We start from the raw sequence: 12921 nt of genomic DNA, 5'->3' as shown, positions 1-12921 counted from the left end.
ACTAAGTGCCGCGATACGACCCGCCATACACTGGACCTGGTTAATGTTGACCGGCTTCCCAAGTGAGGTAATCGCCTTAATCTTGTCTAGATAAGCCTTTATGCCACGCTCGGATACTGAAAACCCAAGTAACTTTCCAGCAGGGACCCCAAACACACACTTCGTGGGGTTAAGCTTCATCTGATAGACCCGGAGGTTGTCAAACGTCTCCTTGAGATCACCCAGAAGCGTCTCCTTCTTCTGTGATTTTACCACAGTGTCATCAACATAAGCATGAACGTTGCGCCCAATCTGACCTTGAAGAAAATTCTGGATGCAACGCTGATAAGTCTCCCCTGCGCTCTTGAGCCCAAAGGGCATTGAGACATGACAAAAGTCACCAAAGGGGGTGATTAAAGTCGTCTTCTCCTGATCCTCCTTGGCCATTTTGATGTGATGGTAACCTAAATACGCATCCAGAAAGCATAGCCGCTCGCAACCCGTCATAGAGTCGATGATTTGGTCAATACGGGGCAGCGCAAAGGGATCCTTGGTACAAGCTTTGTTAAGATCTGTATAGTCGATGCACATACGGAAAGTGTTGTTCTTCTTAAGAACCAGGACCGGGTTAGCCAACCATTCAGGATGAAAAACTTCGACAATGAAATTGGCATCTAAGAGCCGGGCAACTTCCTCTCCAATTGCCTTGCGCCTTTCCTCGTTAAAATGACGAAGGTATTGGCGAACCGGCTTCATCTTGGGATCTACATTGAGATGGTGCTCAGCGAATTCTCGCGGTACTCCAGGAATGTCAGAAGGTTTCCATGCGAAGATGTCCCGATTCCCACGGATGAATTCGATGAGTGGGCTTTCCTATTTGGGATCCAAGCCAGGCCCAATGGTGAACTCCTTTGAAGAGTCGCCAAGGACAAAATCCACCTGCTTGGTATCATCCGCCGGTTTAAACTTAAGGGGAGGCTCAGAGTCGACTGTGGGTTTCTTCAATGGGCTCATGTCAGCTGGATCCAAATTGGATTGGTGGAACTTCAGCTCTTCAGCAGCACATGCCGACTCAGCGTACGCGACGTCCCCCTCTTCACCTTCCCGGGCTATCTTCCGGCTTCCATTGACTATGATGCTACCATTGAGACCCATCATTTTAAGCTTGAGATATACATAGCAAGGTCGGGCAATGAAACGGGCATAAGCCGGCCGTCCAAACAAAGTGTGATAAGGGCTCTTGATCTTGACGACTTCAAACGTCAATGACTCGCTTCTATAATTGGACTCATCACCGAAAGCCACATTCAGCTTAATCCGCCCGACAGGGTATGCCACCCAGGACGATGCCGTGAGAAATCGTGGTCGAAGGCATGAAATTCTCTTCCTTAAAGTTCATCCTCCGGAAGGAGTCATAGTATAGAATATTGATGTTGCTGCATCCATCCATAAGGACTTTAGAGAGCGTATACCCTCCAACCTAAGGCGCCACCACTAATGTCAACTCGTCGGCGTTATCAATCTGGGGCGGATGATCGGCCGTGCTCCACATCACAGGTTGCTCAGACCAATTTAAGTATCGGGGAACCACCGACTCAGTCAGGCTGATAGTCCTCTGCCTCACCTTCTTGTCTCTCTTGCAAGAGCTCATGGTAAAAACATGGTACTGTCCACCATTCAGCTGCTTACCGTTGCTCTGGAAACCGCCCTGGTTGTTTGGCTGCTGGAATTCTCCTCGGTCGTTATACTTCTGACTACCTTGGCCAGACGATTGCCCACCGTTGTTATGCGAGCCGCCTCGCCCTTGAGCCCCCGGGTTAGAAAAATCACCGAACGAAGAGCCACGTGACCCGCCCGAACCAAACTGATCCCGTGGGGCGCCTTTGCCACCTCCTTGATGACCTCGGGACGCGTGAAGGTGAAACTCCTGCGTCACAAAGCAATTTTCCCAAGAATGAGTAGAAGGGACACTTGGGGTACTGTGCTTGCGGCAAGGTCCCTTGAGCATCTCCTCGTAATTACGCGACTTCTTCTGAGTGAAGCCTCGGTCTTGGGAACCGCCGTGATTCGTGTTCCGGTATTGATTTCGCGGCCCGACATTGGTGTTAGCAGCAAAATCAGAGACGCCATCATGTAGCCTCCTCTTTCCGTGACTCACATAAGTTCGATAACCTCTGTCCAGCTGCAGGTTTGACACATCTTGTAACACGAGTGTGCAACAATATCCAAAACTCACCAATTATTTTGTCAACTAGTTTAGATATAATGATAAAACTGCCATGATTAAACTCAGATTATATGAGGATGTCTTTACCATGGCTTTGGCAGAATTTTATGATATTATAGGTGTGCGGAATGTCGGGAAGACTACCAAAATGAACTTTCAGCCATACGAGATGAAATCTCTATTCGCTTCCCTTTGCAGTAAGGACCCGCGAGAAATTCACTGAGGGAAATCTCCAGCATTTTGTTTCCTCACATCAGGTATTTCGCATACTATATTGCTCGAGGGGTGTTAACTCGTGACAACACGAGCAACATTTCGGCTCCGGATCTCGCTATCTTGGCAGCCGCCCTCTTAGGAGATAACACGTATAATATTGGTGCCTAGATTGCTCGTCGCCTCGTCTCTAACAGCGGCAAAGGGCCTCACTTTGGTGGCATTTATGCCATGCTTACCCTCGAGCACCTCGGGTGCACAATGCGCACGGATGATAGACCTTTTTCATTCATAAGCTTTGATCTAACCGCTATGAAGAGGCGTGAGTTTGTTACTAGGACTTTCGAGTTCAGTGACCTTGTTTATATTATGAGATTTGGCGAGCTTACTACTCACGAGATCCGTCTTCCTGCACCACTTTTGTTTGATTACACTAGCAGGAATGGGTGGTCTTTCACCTCGACTGAGTTGGACAAGTTCGTGATCCAGCAGCAGTTCCAGAACCCCATGGAGGAGGTTGTTCCCGAGGAAGAAGAGCCTTCTCCCTGGGAGGCCAGTCGGGCATGAGTGTACGCGCCCGAGGCCTCGTATGATTCTTGGAGCCACCTATACCACCCCGGAGCCGGAGGAAGCTCCTGGAGCCCGCAATAGTCGAGCTCAACTTAGGACAAAAGCCTAAGCTTGGGGGAGTACGTATCCTTCTCCCCTTTCATTGTATCATCCGTGGTTTCCCTTTTTAATATTTTCAGAGTTTTTGCATGTTCTTCTTTGTTCTTTCTTTGCAAAAACAACAAAAAGATTTCTCTTTTCTTTTGCTTTCGTTTAACCTTTGGAAAACCCAAAAAGATTTCTTTTCTCACTTTAGTTTGCTTTGTTTGCAGAGTTCAGCTCACATCCATGGTTGCAATTGCACTTGATTATATCTTTCTACGTTCGATCGTGCAAGTGACGATGCAATAGTGAAGAAGATCGGCGGAAGGAATGTAACAAGGAAAAACGGTATCAACTCTATTTGTTTCTACTTTTGTACATATGCATGTACTTATGATCTAGAGACCAGCTTGTAGCGACATAGTGCTATGATTACAATGCTTTCCCAGTAGTTCATGCTTTCCTTGTGACTAGTCTCAAATAGCTGGAGTGCATAATATGTTATTGAAATATTTAACGTGCATTGCATTGTTCATGGTTTGGCATATTAGAGTGGTATTTCCCTTCGGAGAGTTTTTGGATTGACTAGGCACATGCTTACACATGTTTATGACTAGAAGTCTATCAAGCCTTGACGATCTTTTTATTACAGAATAGTTATATCGCTTGCATGCCCGATTAAATGTTGCTTTGTCGCTCTGCATGATTATGACCATTATTGCTCTCTAGTTGGTCGCTTCCCCGTCTTTTGCTAGCCTTCACCTCTACTAAGCGGAGTGACTACTTGTGCATCCAAAATCCTTGAAACCACTTCCGCCATATGAGTCCACCATACTGATTGCAATCTCTGGCGAAAGCTAGATGAATGCTGATGACAACAAACCTTCTCCAGCAACAGCACCAGAAGAATGCTGCTAGCACTCCCGGCAATGAAACTAGAAGAATGTTGTTGATGGCCCACCAGCGTGTGGGTTCACAGCAGTTTTTGAGGGTAGAGTATTCAACCCAATTTGTTGGTTTGCCAATCAGGAGGTGAGAGTATACTCTCAACTATTAGCAGCTGAATTTGTCAGATTCAACCACACGTGAAATATTAGTATCTGCAAGCACAATAGTAACAACAAAGTAATATGATAACAACGGTGTCAGAAATGATCTGTTGACGGCGGACTATTCCTAACGGTTGTATCAATGGCGCCTCCATTGCCGCGTTGACGGAAGTTGTCAGTTCCCGTCAACGTTCGGTGAACCAACAGTGTAGCAGGTAGCAGCAATGTAACGAGCAATAGCAGTGGCAAGGAACAGCAGTAGTGACAGCAGTAGCAAGTAGCAACAGTAGCAAGCGACAGTAGTAGCAACAGTAGCAGCTGAGCAGGACAAGTAACAGCAGTAGCAACAGTAGCAGCAGCAGCAGAGCAAGACAAGTAACAGCAGTAGCAACAGTAGCAGCAGTAGCAGCAAAGCAAAACAAGTAACAACAGCAGTAGGACAAACTCGTAGGCAATGGTTCGGTGATTTGTTTGGATGATATTCATCATGCAACAGCTATAACACGGAGAGATATGTGGCTAGCTCCCGTTCATCAATGTGATGTAGGCATGCATTCCGTGTGTCATCATACGTGCTTAGGGAGAAGAATTTGCATGACATCTATTGTCCATCCCTCCCGTGGCAGCAGGGTCCAAAAGGAAACTACGGGATATTAAGGTTCTCCTTTTAATAAAGAACCGGACCAACGCATTAGCACTTGGTGAACACATGAACTCCTCAAACTATGGTCATCACCGGGAGTGGTTCCGGTTATTGTCACTCCAGGGTTGCCGGATCATAACACATAGTAGGTAACTACAACTTGCAAGATCGGATCTAAAACACACATATATTGGTGACAACATAATAATTTCAGATCTGAAATCATGGCACTCGGGCCCTAGTGACAAGCATTAACATGGCAAAGTAGTAGCAACATCAATCTCAGAACATATTGGATACTAGGGATCAATCCCCATCAAAACTAACTCGATTACATGATAGATCTCATCCTACTCATCACCGCCCAGCGAGCCTACGAATAGATTACTCACAAACGATGAAGAGCTTCATGGAATTGGAGATGGAAGAAGGTTGATGATGACGATGGTGACAATTTCCCCTCTCTGGATCCCAAGACGGACTCTAGATCTTCCCTCCAGATGAAGAACAGGTGGTGGCGGCGCCTCCGTATCCGAAACGCGACGAAAACTTCTCTTTTTAATTTTTTCTGGGATGAAAGGCAACTTATAGACCTGAGATTGGTGGCGGCAGAGCCGTGTGGTCCCCACAAGCCTGCCCACCGCCACCAGGGGAGTTGTGGCGGAGCAGGGGCTTGTGGCCCACTGGCCCACCCCTTGAGGTGGAACTTGGCGCAGATATTTTTGATATTTTCCAAAACTGCTCCCCGTAAATTTTGAGGACGTTTGGAGAACTTTGATTTCTGCACAAAAATAACACCAAGACAATTCTGCTGAAAACAGCGTCAGTCCAGGTTAGTTCCATTCAAATCATGCAAATTAGAGTCCAAAACAAGGGCAAAAGAGTTTGGAAAAGTAGATACGATGGAGACGTATCAACTCCCCCAAGCTTAAAACCTTGCTTCTCCTCAAGCAACTCAGTTGACAAACTGAGAGAGAAAGAAAAACTTTGACAAACTCTGTTTGATCTTGTTGTTGCAACTATGTCTAACTCATAACCAGAATTTCAGCAAGATCACAAGTTAACCACATAAGCAAATGACACAAAGGTCTCACGGCCAACTAATATCAATGGCATAATCAGCTAACGAGCAAATAATAATGAGTTTCAAATACCAACACTTCAATCAAAACAAGCATGAAGCAATATGAACAGGTGGTATCTCGCTAGCTCTTTGTGAGACCGCAAAACATAAATGCAGAGCAATTTCAAGGATCAAGGGCTGACTAAACATTGTAATTCATAGCAACGAAGATCCAGTCATAGTCATACTCAATATCAATCGAAAGCAAAGCATAAAAAGACAGAGGTGCTCTCTAATTATTTCTTATATAAGAGGAGGATGACTCGACAGGAAAATAAATAGACAGGCCCTTCACAGAGGGAAGCATTGATTTTCAGAGGTGCCAGAGCTCAAGCTTTGAAAACAGAGATAATAATTTTGGGTGGCATGCTTTCATTGTCAACGCAATGACCAAGAGTTCTCAATATCTTCCATGCTACTCATGCTATAGGCGGTTCCCAAACAGAAAAGTAAAGTTTTAACTCCCCTACCACCAATCAATCACACTCCACGGCTAGCCGAATCCTTGGGTACCGTCCATACTAACATCAATCCGGGGGGAGTCTTGTTTTACAGTTATGTTTTCGATTTAAGCGTGGAACTGGGCATTCCAAATACCGACCCCTTTCTCTTGAATGACTGTGAATAAACACATGTCGAGGATAACACTCCTAGCATGGTAGATACCAATAGCCCTCTATCTCCACATGAGCGGTTCGAGCATGCAAAACTGATTATTTCTTGAAGGTTTAGAGAATGGCACATGCAAGTTTACTTGGAACGGCAGGTAGATACCGCAAATAGGTAGGTATGGTGGACTCTCATGGAAAAACTTTTGGCTTTATGGAAGTGGATGCACAAGCAGTATTCCGCTTAGTACAAGTGAAGGCTAGCAAAAGACTGGGAAGCGACCAACTAGAGAGCGATAATAGTAATCAAGATGTAATGAGTTTGACTAACATTGAATGCAAGCATGAACAGGATATAAATCACCATGAACACGAACATCATAGAGGCTATGTTGATTTTGTTTCAACTACATGCATGAACATGCACCAAGTCAAGCCACTTGAAACATTCAAAGGAGAATACCATCCCATCATACTACATCAAAGTCATCTCAAAATCTATGTTGGCATTCACGACAAACCATTATAAGCTCTCAGCTAAATAAGCATGGCATCAGAAACTATGATCTCTAAGTTGTCATTGCAAACATGGTTCTCTCACAAGAAAGCTAAATCTGGGTCAACAAGCTAGTCATATTTACAAAAACAAAATAGATAGAGTTCATACCAGCTTTTCAGTTTTAGTCACTTCATCATATATCATCATCGTTGCCTTTCATTTGCACGATCGAACAATGAAAACGATAATAAGCGCATTGGACTATGCTGAATCTGCAGGCAAGCACAAAGGAGAAGAAAAAATAATATGGCTCTTTGAAAGCTAAATAGGTAAGCATGCAAGAACCAATAAACATTGTAACCAATATCTTCTACCTTAACACAAAGAAAAAGAAAACTATTTACACGGGAAAGCTCCCAACAAGAAAAAGAAGAAAGAAAAATCTTTTTGGGTTTTCTCAAAAGGATACGAAACAAGAAAACAAGAAAACGAAAAGAAACTAGCATGGATAATAAAGTGGCAAAGTGTAAACACCGGCTAACAAAGTGAAAGCATAAGCATGAATGTAAAGTTGGTGAGAACACGTACTCCCCCAAGCTTAGGCTTTTGGCCTAGCTTGGTCTACTCCCAAGGTGGTAAATAACCAGCTCTAGGATACTCCGAAGCAGACTGTGGATGCCACTGCTGTGTGAGCTCCTCTGGCTCCCACTGATAAACTTGCGTCTGGTACTCGACTGGCGGCTCGCGCACGGGCGCCTGTGGTTGGGCCAAGCCCCAATATGCGTAGATGTTCGTGGGCATAATAGTGTACCTGCCTGCATGAAGATCAAACAAAGAAGGAGCAGGCAAAGTAATAGTCTCTCGAGTACCCTGACTAAACACCAGGTTATAAATCATCCGTCTACTAGCATCTTTATCCAGAAAATCATGGCAAACCATGCTGCCATAATCCAGATATCTCTCAGGGAGAAGCATCTCTCCTTCCTTTCCTAGTCTAATGGGTATCTCAAAGCGTCTGGCAAGACGGGTAGCATAGATACCTCCATAGATGACACCCTTAGAACGGTTCAGGTTCAACCGTTGAGCTACTATAGCGCCCACGCTATAAGTCTTATCATTATAAAGGCCTTCGTGCAAAACCGCAAGGTCTAGAGAACTAAGTGATCCAGCCTCCCCATGGCCAATCAAACATTTTCCCACAAATAGTGAGAAGTACCGAAGCACAGGAAAAGTATGCTAGCAATTCTAGCGCGAGACACTCCTGTCTCCTCTCCAACAGCAATAGAACCAATGAAATCCTCCAAGTCCCGTGGACGAGGGTCACGGATATCCCCAACATAAGGTAATTTGCATACATTGCAAAAGTCCTGCAGCGTCATGCACTGAGGAACATCGTATATCATGAACTCAACCATGGGAGGATTCTTCCTCGGATAAAAGTTGAAGCTTTGAACAAAAATATTGGTGAGGAGGAGATATTATGGGCACTTATCTTCAACAAACGCAGTAAGACCTGCGTTCTCCACTAAGTAATAAAAGTCTTCATAAAGTCCGGCGGCGCGCAAAAATTCATTACTTGGCCACTCGCACGCTCGAACTTCTGTGACTCGAGGGACTACGTACTTGGGGTGGTCCTTCTCATCCTCCTTGGGGTTACGGCTCAAAGAGCCTCTCAAGAACCTCCTCATCTTTTCCCTTTTCTAGCTCTGAAAAATTCTGAAATTTTTAGAGGCTTTGAAAGAAAAGTGAATAAGGATTAACCCAACTTGTAGCAACTACTCCTACTAGTGCCTAGAGACCGTATCACGCGCTGAAACTACTTGGGACCAGCTAAAATCAACATTTCTAGCTCAAGAACAGTGTCACCAAGGTAGCAAGAATACGCGAAGGATAAAGCACTAGAGAAAAAACTAATTGGACCAATGGAGGAGTCACTTACCAAGGAGTAATTTCCCCAAAACAGTTCGGAGAATGGTGCTTTGAGCAAGGAGATCGAAAATCACAGCCAAATGAGCAAGAACATGGGTTTGAGTTGCGAAACAATTTTTTCTGGAGGTGGAAGAAGAGGCTGGGAGCTGGAATGAGTGGAGGGGGTGCCTGTGGGGCCCACAAGCTTGCACCCCGCCACCAGGGGGGTAGGTGGCGATGGCAGGGCTTGTGGCCCACTGGTCTGGCCCCCAGGCCAGCTCTCAGGCCCACAAGTTTTCAAAAATTCCGGAAAAAATCATACTAAATTTTCAGGACCATCGGAGAACTTTTATTTTCGAGGTATTTTTCTCCGGGACGCTAAAACAGAAAACAGGAAAAACTAAACTAATTCTATCATTTTTCTACTAAGAAAAAGAAAAAGAAAGCTTAAAACAGAGGTATGTGACTCCTTGATTCATCCGCTTCATGGTCATCGAAAGAAATCCGTCAATGGGATTGATCTAGTCCTTATGACAAAACCTTCTCGAATCGCAAGAGAGAACGAAGAATTTTCGAATAGCCACTAAGTCACCTCAATGGGGATATGTATCTCCCCAACAAGAAAATCATACTTCATCTTGACACGAGGAATAGGGCATTCAAAGCTCCCAATAAGAATCGATGAAGTATTTTTCGATAGCATTGATGCAATGTACTTGATATCGTTTCTTCGGAAAGTGCACTGTGTGCTCATTACCGTTGACATGGAAAGTGACATTGCCTTTGTAGCAATCTATAACAGCCTCTGTCGTGTTTAAAAAGGGTCTTCCGAGGATGATAGCCATGGCATCGTCCTCGGGAATATCCAAGATAACAAAGTCTGTTAAGATAGTGGTATTAGCAACCACAACAGGCACACCCTCGCAAATGCCGATAGGGAAAGCATTATATTTGTCGGACATTTGTAGAGAAATTTCAGTGGGTGTCAACTTATCCAACTCAAGTCTACGGTAAAGAGAGAGTGGCATAACACTAACACCGGCTCCAAGGTCACATAAGGCAGTTCTTACGTAGTTTCCTTTAATGGAGCAAGGTATAGTGGGCACTCCGGGATCACCAAGTTTCTTAGGAGTTCCACCTTTGAAAGTATAATTGGCAAGCATGGTGGAGATCTCCAGATCTGGTATCTTCCGTTTATTAGTCATGATATCTTTCATGTACTTGGCATACGGAGACATCTTGAGCATATCAGTTAACCGCATCTGCAGAAAGACGGGTCTTATCATCTCAACGAAGCGCTCAAAATCCTCATCATCCTTTTTCTTGGATGGCTTAGGAGGAAAGGGCGTAGGTCTCTGAACCCATGGCTCCCTCTCTTTACCATGCTTCCTAGCAGTGAAGTCATTCTTATCGTACTTCTTAGGTTGTGGATTATTAGGATTAACCGTAGGTTCAATCTCCACATCCCCGTCGTTTCTAGGTTGAGCATTATTATGAACATCACTGTCCACATTGTCACCAGGTTCATGTTCATCACCTGATTGTGTTTCTGCGTCAGACACAGAAATATCATTAGGTTCTTCAGGTGTGACAGTATTTGATGAACTGGCATGCAGGTTTCTATCATCCTTCTTCTTCTCCTTAGGATGACTGGGTGTATCAGCATTGATTCCTTGGGAATCTTGACCAATTCTCTTAGGATTACCTTCACGATACAAAGGTTCCTTTGTCATTTTGCCTCCTCTAGTAATGACTCTGACAGAGTTGTCATTTAATTCATTGAGCAAGTCATTCTGAGTTTTAAGTACTTGTTCTACCTGAGTAGTAATCATAGAGGCATGTATACTCAGAAGCTTCATAGCATTGACATTTCTGTCTACACAAGCACTTAAATGGCTAAGCATACGAGTACTTTGTTCCAAATGTCTGCTAACATATTCATTGAAACTCTGTTGTTTGGCAACAAAGTTGTCAAATTCATCAAAGCATAGGCTAGTAGGTTTATCAAAAGGAATATCACTCTCATCAAACCTACGCAGAGAATTCACTTCTACTACCTGTATCGGGTTATCGAGACCATGGATCTCTTCAATAGGTGGTAGATTTTTGACATCTTCAGATCTAATGCCTTTCTCTTGCATAGATTTCTTGGCTTCTTGCATATCTTCAGGACTGAGGAATACAATACATCTTTTCTTAGGAGTTGGCTTAGGAGGTGGTTCGGGAATAGTCCAAGCATTATCGTTGACCAAGAGGTTATTCAGTAGGGTCTCAGCTTGTTCTATAGTTCGTTCCCTAAAAACACAACCGGCACAACTATCTAGGTGGTCTCTAGAATCATCGGTAAGTCCGTTATAGAGGATATCAAGTATCTCGTTCTTCTTAAGAGGGTGATCAGGCAAAGCATTCTGTAGCTGGACGAGCCTCCCCCAAGCTTGTGGAAGACTCTCTTCTTGGAGTTGAGCAAAGTTGTATATTTCCTGCAAGGCAGCTTGCTTCTTATGGGCAGGGAAATATTTCTCACAGAAGTAATAGACCATCTCCTGGGGACTACGCAGACATCCAGGAGCTAGAGAGGTGAACCAGACTTTAGCGTCATCCTTTAGAGAGAAAGGAAACAACTTAAGGATATAGTAGTGGCGGATCTTCTCCTCATTAGTGAAAAGGTTGGCTATTTCGGATAGTTTGGCAAGATGGGCTATGACCGTCTTAGACTCATAACCGTGAAAAGGATCAGATTCGACTAGAGAGATTATCTTAGGGTCGATAGACAATTCATAATCCTTATCGGTGACAAATATAGGTGAAGTGGCAAACTTCGGGTCATTTTTCATCCCAGCTTCCCGAGATTTTTCTTTCCACTTGAGAAGTAATTTCTCAGCGTCATAGGCATCCTTACACGCAAGAAAATCCTCAGTTATCTCTCCCTCCATAACATAACCCTCAGGTATATCAGGCAACTCATATCTAGGAGAGCTAGATCTAGCAGGAGCAAAAGCAGGTTCTATCTCAATAGTATCGGCAGTTTCAGAAGCATCACGAGCATTGGCAGTAACTCTAGCAATATGAGTATCAAGGAACACTCCTAGTGGAACATCAGGCAAAGTAGCATCTCTAGCAGTATCCAGCATAGCATCATCAGGCAAAATAGTATCTCTAGCATCAATAGGCAAAGCAGTATCAAGCATAGCATCTCTAGCAGTATCAAGCATATCATCTCTAGCAGTATCAAACATAGCATCATCAGGCATAGTATCAAGCATAGCATCTCTAGCAGTATCAAGCATAGCATCTCTAGCAGTATTATCACAAGCATCATCAAGCACATGCGACATATCAAGATTTCTAGCAGGAGGTGATGTCGCAAACTTACTCATAACTGAAGGTGAATCAAGTGCATAGCTAGATGGCAATTCCTTACCTCCCCTCGTAGTTGAGGGCAAGACTTTGGTCCTCCGATCCTTCAGATTCTTCATAGTGATCAACAGATATAAATCCCAAGTGACTCAGAGAATATAGCAATACCTCCCCGGCAATGGCGCCAGAAAAATGCTGATTGCAATCTCTGGCGAAAGCTAGACGAATGTTGATGACAACAAACCTTCTCCTGCAACGGCACCAGAAGAATGCTGCTAGCACTCCCTGCAATGAAACTAGAAGAATGTTGTTGATGGCCCACCAGCGCGTGGGTTCGCAGCAGTTTTCGAGGGTAGAGTATTCGACCCAATTTGTTGGTTTGCCAATGAGGAGCTGAGAGTATACTCTCTAGTATTAGCAGATTCAACCACACCTGAAAGATTAGTATCTGCAAGCACAGTAGTAACAACAAAGTAATATGATAACAACGATGTCAGAAACGATCTATTGACGGCAGACTATTCCTAACGATTGTATCAATGGCGCCTCCGTTGCCGCGATGACGGAAGTTGTCAGTTCCCGTCAACGTTTGGTGAACCAACAGTGTAGCAGGTAGTAGCAGTGTAACGAGCAATATCAGTGGCAAGGAACAGCAGTAGCGAGT

The sequence above is a fragment of the Hordeum vulgare genome, chromosome 2H (assembly GCF_904849725.1).
Source record: "Hordeum vulgare subsp. vulgare chromosome 2H, MorexV3_pseudomolecules_assembly, whole genome shotgun sequence".
Taxonomy (NCBI): domain Eukaryota; kingdom Viridiplantae; phylum Streptophyta; class Magnoliopsida; order Poales; family Poaceae; genus Hordeum; species Hordeum vulgare.
Note: the sequence above shows the minus strand (reverse complement) of the source record.